The following is a 13178-nucleotide window of genomic DNA, read 5'->3' on the forward strand; positions in this document are numbered from 1 at the left end:
TACTAACACAGGGAAGACAGCTTGAAGAGACATTGTCCTCATGAAACTTGGATTCTTCTGCCTAGAATAAGTTTTCTTAATAAATGTGAAGTTGTTTTGGATATGGAATGGTAATATATTGTTGAGACTATAAGGAGACAGTAGGTCAGATAAGAGTTTGTGGTCAATCAAGTATCCCAGAAAGGTCTCAAAGTGAGAGGATATTGGGGTTCAAAGCTGAGTTTGACCAAGGAAGAGCAATGAAATGGCATTCAGACAGGAGGAACAGCATTAAATGCAAAGGCTTTGAGGGGTGAATTGGTTGGTAAGGTACAGATGATGGCAATGGCACTAGGTAAGTCGTGTAGGGTTTTCTAAGTCACTGTAAGGAGTTTAACATTTACTCTCATTGAAATGGAGCTTTAAGTAGAGGAATAAGAAGACCTGATTTAATTTTACCATGGTCCTTCTGGCAGTTATGTGAAACCAATATGGAAGAAAGGAGTCTAACAAAGAAACTATTGTGCTGAGTCAAAGATCATGGTGGTATTGACCAGGATGCTCTTGGTGGACATGATTAGAAGTGGTTGCCTTTGGTATACATTGTGATGTTAGAGGCAATATTTCAGTAAATGGATTGGATTATACACCTAAGGGAGGAATTTAGCAAGAAGAAGCAATGGTTTCCTCTAAAATTTAGGGTTCGGCCAAGTGGAAAGAGAGCTAATACTAATTAAGAGACAGTGGGGGAAGGAATTTTGAGGTGAAGGTAAGCGTTTAATACGTTAACTTTTGCAGTGTGATTGTTACATAGAGATAACGGTTAGGCAGTTGACTAGATAAGGCCAGAGTTCAGGGTACATTGTAGGCTGTCCTCATGACTTTGTAAATTGTTATTTATACATATGGCCAGCAGTAGATCAGAGTGTTAAAGGAACGAGTTCAGAAAGTGAGGACCTGGGCAGTCCGCTGTCAAATCACCAGGAAGAACCGGCAAAACAGACTGAGGCGAAGCCACCAGGAGATCCCAGAAAAGTCAGGACAGGATGGTGTCTTGGAAGGCTGATGAAATATTTCAGTGATCAAAATGGTAAAGTGAAGGCTTGATGAAAACAGAGAATTAACCCTGGAAATTAGACTCATTTCTGTCTTTGATAAAAGTGGATCTTGTACTGTTAAGTAAGATGAGAAACTGGAGACTCCGTCTGAGTCTGAGCAGTGGGAACAGACTGCGGATTGCATTTACCACACTTGTGAGACATCCAAATAGAAGAGTCCTGTAGGCAGTTCCTTTAGAATTTTGGAGAGCCGGGGATAAAAGAAATACTATTGACAACAAGGGGGAGTATGTGAGAGTAATCAGTAAATCAGAAGAGGCCCAAGGGCTGCGTGTCTAAATCCTCGGAGATTTAGTTCCTGGGAGCATGAGGCAGATCTGGGACAAGGATATCAAGAAGCCATGGAGTCACTGAACAACCGAGATAATGGCTTCTCAGGTGTCGAGTTTCACGTCAGAACACTGGAGCGAATGTTGCCCCCTTGTCATCCAAACTGGTATATTGGAGTCTTTGCCCTATTTTTCCTGTACTTGGAAACACAGCTTTTACAAAGGCTGTTCAAACGAAGTGAGTTTTAGTAGCAGAGCCTCAATCTAACAGGGCTGGTGGGTGGTCGTAGAAGATAGAAGAGTTAGTTTCTCTGTCTCGACCCCCTCTCTGTCATGAGGGTAGAAAGGAGGTTGCTGTCTGACAGTTTGGAAGAGTCTCCTCCAGATACGACCTCTGCTGGAAGTGACTTCCAATCTTCAGAGCTGGGAGGGAATAGGCTTCTGTTGTGTAAGCCAAGCCCATCTATGCTATCTTCCTATGGCACCTCAGGCAAGCTAATGCAGTCATGGTGGTTGGTCAATTCTCCATTCTGTCTTAAGTCATCGATGTTGGTTATCTACATTGGCTTTCAGCTACATTTTCATTGGAAAAAAAAATCTTCCTGATTTTAATATATCTATCTGCCTATGGTCCCTAGAGGTGGTCATTCATTCTCTGCTCTCTGCCATGAATGTAATCACTTATGCTGGAGAAAAAAAATTAAGGGTACATATAAAGATATATCTGCATTGATATTACTTAATAACTATTGGTCTCTGTCTGACTCCACCAAACAGAGGAATATCAATGCTAAGGTTACTGAAGTTAAACTATGAAACACTTGTTCTGTGACCACCATTGTGAAACACATACATTGGAATTGACTTTGGAGAACATCCTTTGAAATGATGATATCTTTTGCAATTTATTACTTATAAAAATAATCTAAAAGGAGTGACCTTATTTTAAACCTTTTCATTTCCTTTCTTAATCTCTTTCTTAAATAGCCCATGATTCAGAGGAATGACCATTCTCTTTTTCTTCCTTTATAATTCAGCTGTGTATGTTCTCTATTGAGAGATTTAAAAGCACAATTCTTCTCTCTCTGTACTCCAGCGTGATGGAATTTCTCAGAGTACAGATGTTAAATTCATTCATAAAACCCTTTTTGAATAAGTGTTTGTTGAAGAATCCAGTACCATATGCTCAGCGCACTATTGGGAGTACAGAGATTGATGGAATGTGGTCTCTGTCTTTGAAAGTCCTTCTCTTGGCATCTCCTTTAATAGACATGTCTCCATAGCAGCGAGAAGAAGAGGCAACAAATGCCCCTAAGGAAGAAAAAGGACAACAGAAATTCAGAAAAAGGAAAGAGCATGCTCAGGAAAATTAGGGAAGACTTGGTAAAATGTGTGAGAGAGTTGCTTTGTCCTTAAGCAGGAAGACATGTGTTATGCACAGGGACTGACTGATAGGTTCAGAATGGTAGAAATAAAGATGTGGGAAAGGCAAAAATGTGTTATGCCTCCATGGGACAGTTTAGTGAAATGACAAAAAGGAAAAAGGAATTTGAATGTTAAACATTGGGGAATATTATTATTGGAGGCTCCCAAGTAGGGGTTTGAAATTACCATAGTCTTACTAGCAAAGTAATCTTGTGATGGATAAAGACCTATAATTACAATAAAGGATTCAATAATTTCATAGGGAAATTCTGGGATAGAGGTAGACTCTGATCTTAACAATTATATCTCTCTTGGTTGTTGGAGGAGGGCCCGCTTGTTTGTCCCAGCTGCCTGACTAGTTTAACTCCAAAATAACTACACAGAAACTGTATTAATGAAATCACTGCTTGGCCCATTAGCTCTAGCTTCTTATTGGCTAACTCTTACATATTAATTTAACTCATCTCCATTAATCTGTGTATTACCACGAGGTCGTGGTGGCTAACTCTTACATATTAATTTAACTCATCTCCATTAATCTGTGTATTACCACGAGGTCGTGGCCTACCAGCAAATTTTCAGCACGTCTGTCTTTGGGCAGCTTCATGGCATCCCTCTGACTCTGCCTCCTTTCTCCCAGTATGCCATTTAGTTTTCCCCACCTGGCTCTGTTCCCGTACAGCTCTGCTATAGGCCCAAAGCAGTTCCTTTATTAACCAATGAAAGTAACACACGGACAAAAGGACTTCCTACACCACTCGGTAGAGTTAAATTTGAGGTGAAATCTGAAGGGTACATGAGAGGATGTAAAGAGGAAAGGATGCCTGAGATGAGCAGAAGGTGTTTCAGTAGAAGTGAAGGGTGCCAAGGATGCAGAAAAATTTCTGGTTGAGATGCCAGCACTTACAAACAAGGGCGCTTGGGTGAAGATGAATCTTGTTTCTTCTGGAGATAAATACAAGGTAATTTGACTAGAAGGATGGTAAATGAAGATATGAATGTAGGATTGCAGTGAAGTTGGGCTCCAATCCATATGGCTGGTGTTATTATAAGGAGAGACAAGAACATAGACACTTGGAAGGATGAGGACACAGATGACATGAAGATAAGGACACAGATGACATGGAAGGATGAGGACACAGACGTACTTGTAAGGATGAGGACACCGATGACATGGAAGGATGAGGACACAGACGTACTTGTAAGGATGAGGACACAGATGACCTGGAAGGACAACCATGTGAAGATAAACATAGAGGTGTCTTTACTTCAAGCAGAGAGCCCTCAGTAGAAATTGTGCTGGACTTTTGTTTTTCAGAACTGTTAAATAAGCTTCTGTTGTTCAAGACACATAGTCTTGGGTATTTTGCTACAGCAGCCCTGGCATATTAACTCACCCCAGAGCATAGATCCTACAGCAAAGACTTTGGCAAACATTCTCTCTTTAAGAAATTAGAAGTGCGGTGGAGCATTCTTTTAATCCCAGCACAGTTTGAGACTTGTCTGAATTCCAGGCCAGTGAGGGATACATGGTAAGACCACATCTAAAAAATAATCTTTTGTTGTGTTGTTCAGCTAGTGTATTTGTTATAACGATGCATTTCTCCAATGTTTATAATTTTTTCTCATTGATTAGTGTTCTGTATTACTAAGTAGTTTATTTATTCAACATTGACATAATTATTTTAAAAGAAAACTTATTAAGGTGATCTGGTGACTATACTGTTTGCAATGTTATAAAAAATTTTTTCATGCCAATTATCTTTATACATTTAAAACTGAGATTTCACTTATGGTCTTTTTGAAAAAAAATGGTATTTGAAAATGCCGAGTTTTTGAGCCATTAAAAAATTGGGGAACATTAAGAGAACTTTCAGTGCAAAAGATCAAATAATGTGTTGGAGTTTGATTGCTAACTGTACAAGTACCTTAAAATAGCTAGCTCTCCCAGAGCATCAAAAACTGAATCTCATTGAACAGAAGATAACCCACAGTTTGTTTTTTTCAAGAATCTTCTAGTTATTAAAAACAAATAATTATTTTCATATTGTATTCTTAAGTATTCAATAATGAATCATCATTTGGAATTAAACATATTTAAGACCAATGGTTCAAATCTATAGCTTTTTCTGCAATTCCACTGTTTGGCACAGCACTCTACAGTTAGTAGACCATCAGTATGTAGCAGTGTAATGATTGAATTGATGAAAATGAGGTTGATGGAAAATTGATGTGAAAATCAGTGAACCTATCAGCTTCTCCTCTATCAGTGAATAAAATCTAAATTCACAACAGGAACATCTTCTCATACGTTCAAAGGTAGTATTAGAGCCTTAAGAAAAACCAGAATGCTGAAGGTTGTCTAGACTCTTACATGAAAATAAAGGATGCCATACTGAGTATCATTTGTGGTATACTTTTGATCCTATTTTCCCTTGTACTTCTGTGGTTCTCTATACAAGACAGGTACTCAATTAATTTTTTAGTACTTTTCCCAAACATGTTCTCACTGCTGATCCTCCACACAGCATCAGATCGGATAGATAGCCTTTTGTGTCTGCTGATATGTAACCTCGGCATGCACTGCATTTGTCTCCATGGATACCAAATTTCTGTGAATGGGGCTTAGAGTGAAGGAAGTCTATAGGGGAAGCCTCATTTTGCTCCTTCTTTTGACTCAAGTTCTTACCTTCCTGCCTCCCCCAAACATTCCCCGCCTGCAAGAATTCTGGCATGTCAGGTGTGATAGAAAGCCTTTGTATTTTGGATCATAGAAATTTCCGTTTGCTTCCTGTTGACTGATCAGTGAACATCAAGTACAGAAATTGCTGCTGCAGGAAATGAGAAGTTACAACCCTGACCCTATTTCTGACAAGTTCTAACTTGAAATCCCACCCCAAGAGGTTCAGAAGCCTGGGATTCAGTGAGGGCAACAATGAAAGTGTGTATGTGGGGGGGGTGGATGTTTTCTAGAACAAATTTATCATTTTATAAGGCTAAATTGAAACGACAAGGCTTCCCGGAGCTCCGAACGGTCAGGGAGCCTCATCTCAGGTTGGAATGTTACTAGCTTGTCAAATCCCCGATCACTACATTGTGCTTGTTAAAATGCCGATGCTAAATTTTCACTCTTGTTATTAAATAAGAAAGCATTAAGCAAAACTTAGGATTCCAGTAAGAGAGGCACGATGTGGAGAGGTGTCCAGTTAGTAAGACCATTGCTGCAAGGTGCAGGCTGCAATTCAGACAAAACCTCTCAAAACTGGATCCATTAGGGAAAAGCAAAGGAAAGTACTCTTGATGATTTTTCAAAAATTGAGAGCTGCCTTCCTGTTTAATGCTTTACTTGTTTGTTGAACTGTGTGCTCTGTTTTAATGCCTAACCTTGTTCAAAGAGCAACAGGCACACTAAAATTAATGGTTTATATATTCTTGTCTTGGCTATTTGCTCGTTCTGAACCTGAAAAAGGAAGGTCTTAGACAATTGGGCGAAGAATCAAGTAAGAACACCTTATGCCAAGAAATGGAGAGGCAGGAGCAGGATACCCAAGAGACTAAAATTAAAGATGTCGGGCAGGTGAGTATTCATAGAAACCATTGGACTACTCTTAGTTGTGACCCTGAATATGGTGCAAAGACTGTACACTGGCCACCCTGGCCAGAATGAAATTAGCCAAGAATCCCTGGCAGGACTCTAATGACTTCCCAGAAAGATCAGGCAGCCTTTGGAGACTCAGTGTTCCTTAGCATTTAGAGTCTGTGTTAGGACTAAGCACAGAGTCCAATACTAACTGACTATGGTTTCCGTGGCCAGGCTTTCTTCTTTTCTCTCACCAAAATACAGGCTAAGTTTGGGATTTCAAAGATTTTTTCCCCATTAAAAAAGAAACTATCTCCATATTTTAAAAAATCATGCTCCTCCCAGTGACAGATAACTCCAGGTAAGAGTGGCTAAAAATTGCTCTTCTCCAGACAGCTGTCAGAATCGAGCTCTCTCCCACACTTCAGGGGTGGGAGAGGCAGAGACAGCAGGGAAGAGTTTCAGGAAATATTCATGCTCATGACATCTTTGACATTCTGAAGCAAACCTAATGAGTATCTTGCTCCTCCCCTCCTTTTTTTTCCAAGTTAGGCAAAAACAGAAGTTCAAGGGAGTACCAGGCATGTCTGAGAGAGATAAAAGCTTGTTTCTGATCCTCAGTTTAAAGTTGGGAAAACACTTTCCTGAGAGGCAGAAAAACTTTACAGAACAAAATAGAAGAAGTCATCACTCTGGGCATATTCTGGCTTCAATATTAACACACCTGCTAGGTGTAAAGGAACGGGCTGCTACTCACCACAATGACGGGAACATTCATTGAAAAAGAAGAGCTTTTGAATCAGATAATGTCAACTAATTATATCCTGGAAAAATGTCTGTCAACTCACAGAAGAACAATTCACCGATCCACTTAGAAAAATAGACTTTGGCAAACAGCAAAATATTCTTCACGTCAGTGAGACCTTCAGATGGCATTCTCCAGAATGAATAACAGCTCTGCGTTGCTAAACTCCTTCCATGGAGGGTGATGTCACAATTTTATCTGGCACCACCTGAATAGCATAATTTGTTCTATTACCTCTTCCCTACAAAGCTTCTTGTTCGTGCCACTCAGATCTAGGAGCACAGTGAGGACCACTTTTGCTCTCTGTTTTCACTCACTGCCCTTAACTCGATGGTCTAACCTGCTATTCTCTCTACAGATGGGAGGCGGATGAACACCACCGGGGTGAATGAACAAGTGTCTGCTCTGGGGAATAGCATGTCTCACATTCCCTCGCAAGTTTTATTGTTTCCTATTAGGGTTAACAAATTGAAGTATTTAGACAGTATTTGCATAGGCGTCTGTAAACTTTACAAGCCCTGTACTTGTTTATGGCACTTAGACTATATGTGTATGTTTACATATGATATATATATATATATATATATATATATATATATATATACATTGAGTGTTTTAGAAACAGGAAAGAAGATTGTTGATGGAGGATATTTGTTATTGACTTAAAACATGTTCCATGTTCTTATTTTTCTACAGTCGCCATAACAACCCTATGAGATAGTAACAACATTACTTCCTTTGACAGATAAGCACCTAGAGTCCAGAAAGACTCCTAACTTATCCAAAATCGCCTGTGATTTCAGCTCATGTGCCGCCTCTTCCATGCCTGATATCCTTTTCCTCACTAAATCAGGTCTAACGGTGGTTTAAACTCTTGATGCTTGAAGTGGCTACTCCTAACCTATTATTTATTGAGTGCTTACTATGTCCAGTATGCACTTGGGATACAAACAGAGCATAAGATAAGTTTCTACCCCTTTTCCCTCCTGCCAGTGTCCTGGACCAATAAAAGCCAGTGTTGTAACTTGAATGTTTCCTTTCAAATTCAAATATCATCAGTGGGATAACATTAGGAGGCGGGTCTTTAAGAACAGTAGATCTTGACTGTTTCTCCTTGGAAAGTCCTGGCAAAAGCTCGGCTGGGTACTTTAGAATCCAACTTTCTTCCTTCTGTGATGTGAGGTAACAGCATTTGGGAGCAGAGAGCCCCCCCCCCCCCCACACACACCAGATGAGGAAGCCAACCAGTACCTCCCTCTTGGCCTTGCCAGCCTAGGAACGACAGGACAATAAATCTCTTCTCTTTAAAAATTACCCCACTTGGAATCTTTTCCTACAGTAGCACAGATGGATTGAGATAACACAACATTCTGAGCATAAGAGAGAGTGCAAAGATGATTAGAGCCCTTCAATTGGCATTTGAAGTAGTCGCAAATCACGCCCTGCAACTCATGATTTTCTCACATCAACAGAAATCAGCTTTAGTATTAACGTGAGATCTTTAGGAGCAGCAGTTGCTAAGATTATTTCTTTTCTGTAGCTAAAAATACTATTGAAATGAATTGACTTTTTTTGAGAAAACTTTGAAAACAAAGTTCAGCTGGCATGTCGAAGCCTCTGCTCAGCACAAGTACAAAGAAGCTGATGCATATCAACCTCCTTCTCGGAATTGAGAGATACTCCGGATTACTGGAGTTGGAAGAACTATGTCCTTTTAGCCACGTGTTCAGAGCTCCTCTCGACTCGTGTCGAGTTGTGGATGAATGAAGGAGAAATACAATCTCCAAGAATGTTTTTATGGTTCATGAAGGGAGGATGCTGTCAGAGAACTTAGTCCCCTGAAAGTTATCTCTTGTTATTAAGAAACAATCGGCAAATCAACTCAGCCTCCAGAGCTGGTTCTGCTCTGCCTCTTTCTCTACCTCCTGCGCCAGGGAAGGGAAGACTGAGATGACACGGCTCATTCTTTTGTAGAGGGCTGTACAGCTCCTGCTGGTGAGGTGACCCTTCTCAGATGCCTATCACTAAGTAAACGCACACCTCACAACTGTTCTCCATCTGGGTTCTAGGTCACCAGTCGCTCAGATAATGAGGGTAGGGAAGGCGTCCCGAAAGAAACAGCTCTTAGACCAGGTCCGGGAAGCAAACAAAGTTGAAGGAAAATTAGTTCCAGACCTTTACAGGGCCACTAGTTCAGAAGGCAACTTGCCAAGTTTCTAATTGTCGGGGTCCTGCCTAACCTTAAGGGTGTGCACAAAGAAGACATTGTTCTAAATCAGACCTAGCACCAGAGAAGAGGGCACACACAACGGGGCTGAGCTGTGGCACAGCTGTGACCGCGAGCAGGCTTTCTCCATTGTCTAAAAGGCTGTTTCTTCTTGGATTTGAGAACTCTTTTGACCCTCTCAGGCCCGTCAAACAAAAATGCCAGCATCTGACGAAATGTGTAGTTCCCAGCCAATGTCTCCCGGCGGCCCCATTCCAAACGTTATAGTAACATTATCTAAGGAGTGTTGGGGAGGTGGCTCAGTTGATAAAGTGCTTGCTCAATGGCACAGGGACCTGAGTTTGAACCCTAGGACCCAAGTTTAAAAAAAGAAAAAAAGAAAAAACCAGCAAGATCATTGAGTGCACTAGTCCAAGTGCCTTTTAACCTGGTGCTGGGGAAATGGAGAGAGGTGGGTCCCTGGGGCTCACTGTCAGCCTAAGTAACTGACTTGGTAAGCTCCAGGCCATTGAGAGATATCCCCCAAAAACAAATTAAAAATCCCTTTTAAGTTTTCATGATCTATTTTTCTGAACTTCAATTTTTCTCAAGAAGCATGCCTTCTGCAATAATAGAAAAGGAAAGTCTAGAAGGAATGAGTTAACTTCACCATGTCATATAAACCATTATTATGAGTCTCCGAATATTAAATATAATGCTGTGGTTTATTGAGTGCTGAGGGCAGTGGTACAGTTTAATTGAGGATTTCCTGTGCTGTCTGGGATGGAGAATAAGGGCTTGTATTGTAGCCTCCCTTCCCTTCTTTCCCCTTTCCTGCAAAGCCCCATATATCAATCAAATAAAATTAGTGTAATTAGGAAGTGACTAAAGGCACAGGGTCCTTCTCCTCTGGTTCCCCACCCCCCAATAAAAACTGTAGTGTTCCTCCAAAGCAAGTAAGTTTATCTATTCACTAGAGTTAATTGAATGTTTTCATTGTATTTTTAAGGAGCTTAGCTAATTTGAGGCTGAGATAGCTCCACATGCAAATGGAGATCACCCTTTCCTGCCAAACCTGGAAACCAGGTGACTCCCAAGTGTGCCGTTTGTCTCTCTGCTGATGTGGGTTCTAGTTGTGTTACTCAGCACAGATCCCCCTCTTCCTACTTCAGGGGGCAAGATTTGGGCGTGGGCTTCCTTGGCAGGGCTGGGAAGTACTGCGCCTTTAATGGCAGCCTAGAAGAGAAGAACACCTCATGGACCCCAGGAAGCTTCCCTCCCCCAAGCTTAGGAGAGCCTCACATGAGCAGATCCTTAGAGGGACATCAGAGTCACTGTCCCCAGAGCCACAGTGTCAGGACCTCTGGATGAAAGAAGACATGTGCCATCAGTCCCACAGTGATAAGCACACTGCACAGCCTGGTTTCTGCGTTTGAGTTCAATTTATAAATACTTGAAAATATTAATGTACTTTTCCCCGCTGTTCTCCTGTTTTGGATTCAGTTCACATAAGGTACTAATGAGGCCTTGGGAAAATGCCTCTTGTTTTATTACTTTTTTTTTTAAACATTACTCAGACAGTGTCCTTTCTCAAAAACCTTCTTTTCAAAACTTAAATGCCCTCTTCTTCTTCCTCTCTCTCACTTCTTCCCCCCTAGATTACTTCTGTAGAAAGAACAGCGGCTGCATTCCTGCTGCCTGGCTCCCAGCTGCCTGGTTAGCTTATGCCCCAAAATAACAACACACAAATTGTATTCTTTTAAACACTGCTTGGCCCATTAGTTTTAGCCTCTTATTGGCTAATTCTCACATCTTGCTTTAACCCATATTTAATAATCTGTGTAGCACCACGAGGTATGGCTTACCAGGAAAGATCTTAACCTGCATCTGTGTTGGGTGGGAGAATCATGGCGACTGCCTGACTCAGCTTCTCTCTCCCAGCATTCTGTTCTGTCTACTCCACCTATCTAAGCTGCTGTTCTATCAAAAGGGCCAAGGCAGTTTCTTTATTAACCAATAGACATATGACCCTCCTCCAACACACTGCTTGTCCCATTAGCTCTAGCCTCTTACTAACTCTCAGATCTTGATTAACCCATTTCTAAAGATTCTAACCTGTGTCCATCTTGGGTAGGAGAATCATGGCGTCTGACTCACTTCCCTTCTTCCCAGCATTCTGTTCTGTCTTCCCAGCCTACCTATATTCTGACCTATCAGGCCAAGCAGTTTTCTTTATTAATTAACCAATGAAAGCAAAAGATAGATAGAAGACCCACCTACATCATACTTCCAAGCAACATTGGAATGTGGAGACATTGGTGGCATGGGTCTTCCACACCATGTGCGGCTAGCACTAATGTTAATAGATTGTGTAAAAGCAAGCTGTCCAGTGAATTGAGCGTTTCCAATCTGCGGTGCCCACTGGCTAGTTTTCATCCTAAGAAATGGCCTTGAGGTCTTTGGGAGCGAGATTAAGAAGGAGGATTTGAACTTTTGCCTTTTGTGGGGCTCTGAACTAAGTGCTCTGTGTAAGCTCACTGATCATGTGAAGGAGGCTCCCCGGCAGATATAGGCAGCAGAAATTGGAGGCCAGAGTAGTCTGTGATGCTCACACAAATCACTTAACTGTCTCATCAGCGTCAGACTCAGCGTCATGCCCCAAACTCAGGCATGGATGGATGGCCACAAAACTTGCATTACCACCCTCTTACTGTGGCTCTTGTCTCCTGCAGGAAGGAAAAGACAGTCATGATCATTCTGGACCATGGCAAGCATGGGCTTACTCCAGAAGGTTCCCTCTTGGAGAACTAAACTAAAAGCTGCATTTGATTATCAGATCTGTCTAGCTCAGCCCAGCTGGAACTGCTTAGAACGCTGAAAGCGACTCTCATGTAACCTGAAAGCTGAAATCCTTCCCATGTTTCCTAGTCCTTCAAAACTTCACTCTGCCAACCTAGAAGGATGTGATGTGTATTCTACTGCCCCACAGTCTTTATAATCTCTTCCCTGTCTTACATCATAGACCAAGTGGCCAATCAGCAGGCTTCTTCACTGGTAAACTAACACGCATCCTGCTGGATCTTTCAAAGAAAGAGAAGTAGGTCAGCTCTATTGTGCTTCTGACCCAAGGTTGTTTAACAGAGATTTAAATTGGCCCCTTTCTTAAGTTGGCCATGGCTCTCCTTAACTCTGTATACTCCAAAAGAGTCCAGTGCTTTTCCGCTCAGTGAGATTTCTATAAAGACCTGCCAGATGAATAAATGAAAGCCTAGTAGATCAGCTATTGGTACAAGGGCATGTTCTAGAAAAATGACCAGAGGCAATTATGGACAGATATGTGTGAATGCTGCAAAACTCATTTTTCTCCCTGGAGGACAGAGACATGTCAGTTGAATCAAATTATTTTAATGTTCTAAAATAGATAAGGACAAGAACAATTTTCATATTTTTGATGAAGTCCTGAAAATGCAAGTTAGCCTTTGCTATCAGGAAGGATGTTTCTGTTTGTTTGTTTATACCTTCATCTTTATGTGCTTCTTCACGCTGTCAGACATGGGACATTTTCATGGAAACCAAACATTGGAGGCATCCTCAACCCGTGGTGTCCTGGTGGCCCCACAGCTCTTGCATGGCTCCCAAGTTCCTCTAGCTTTAATTTGTTTTGGTCACTTTCTGTGTGTTTCCATGCAGAAGGTTTTCATAACTGGGTCCTCTAACTCAAGTCGGCAAGGAATCAAAGATATCTTTTATGTGTGCCAAGAAGGCGGTAGCCACACATGGACAAAATAGAGCACGT

The sequence above is a fragment of the Microtus oregoni genome, unplaced genomic scaffold, assembly GCF_018167655.1.
Source record: "Microtus oregoni isolate MIOR12 unplaced genomic scaffold, Mior012 000006F_ref0000085, whole genome shotgun sequence".
NCBI classification, from domain to species: domain Eukaryota; kingdom Metazoa; phylum Chordata; class Mammalia; order Rodentia; family Cricetidae; genus Microtus; species Microtus oregoni.